Below are 329 nucleotides of genomic sequence, written 5' to 3'. Positions count from 1 at the left end.
AAAAAGAATTTTTGAAAAAGAGAGGGAGAATTTTCGAAAATTAGAGAGGGATAAGTAGTTAGATGGTTTTGAAAGAGATAAGAAACAAACAAAAAGTTAGTTAGTTGATTGAAAAAGATAAGAAAATAAGAAGTTAGATAAGATATTTTGAAATCAAATTTTGAAAAAGAGATAAAATTTTTGAAAAAGATAAGATAAAGGATAAAAAGATATATTTTGAAAAAGATATTTTGAAAAAAAAGATTTAATTTTAAAAATAACTTAACTAACAAGAAACTACAAGATAAGATTCTAGAACTTAAAGATTGAACCTTTCTTAACAAGAAAGT

This window comes from Arachis duranensis, chromosome 8 (assembly GCF_000817695.3).
Source record: "Arachis duranensis cultivar V14167 chromosome 8, aradu.V14167.gnm2.J7QH, whole genome shotgun sequence".
NCBI classification, from domain to species: domain Eukaryota; kingdom Viridiplantae; phylum Streptophyta; class Magnoliopsida; order Fabales; family Fabaceae; genus Arachis; species Arachis duranensis.
Note: the sequence above shows the minus strand (reverse complement) of the source record.